The 373-nt window shown below is 42.1% G+C and overlaps 1 protein-coding gene across 2 annotated transcripts in view; it reads right to left on the bottom strand.

Moving 5' to 3' along the window:
- klhl3 (kelch-like family member 3) overlaps positions 1–373 on the bottom strand; it is a 16,967-nt gene that overhangs the window by 7,911 nt on the left and 8,683 nt on the right. The gene's annotated exons all lie outside the window — the stretch shown is intronic.

Here is a 373-nt window from a genome sequence, read left to right as displayed (position 1 = left end):
TTGATGAATTTGCAGATTATTTTTCAGAATCTCCTTCACTTTACCTTCTGCTTCTGACCAGCTTTCTCCAGTTGTCTCCTTGATTCCCTCAAAGATCAAGTTTTTCCGCTTGGACTGTGCTTCCAGATGCTTCATTCTGTCCGTTATAGTTATTAAACTCTCACACGTTCTGTAGACATCCTCCTTCGCTTCCTTGGATTGTATTTTCTGTTCACCCATGGCACCCTGTTCACCATCCACCTCTCGCTGGGTAAACTGTAAACTCGTTTTTATCTCCTGTATTTCTTTGGTCATGTCGTCGAATCTCTTGTTGTTTGTCTCCATAATTAGTTGCACAAAGCCTTTGAAGCATTCCTGCTGTTGGTTCAACAGC

This window comes from Monopterus albus, unplaced genomic scaffold (genome assembly GCF_001952655.1).
Source record: "Monopterus albus unplaced genomic scaffold, M_albus_1.0 scaffold86.1, whole genome shotgun sequence".
NCBI lineage: Eukaryota > Metazoa > Chordata > Actinopteri > Synbranchiformes > Synbranchidae > Monopterus > Monopterus albus.
This window is presented reverse-complemented; position numbering and strand designations above follow the sequence as displayed.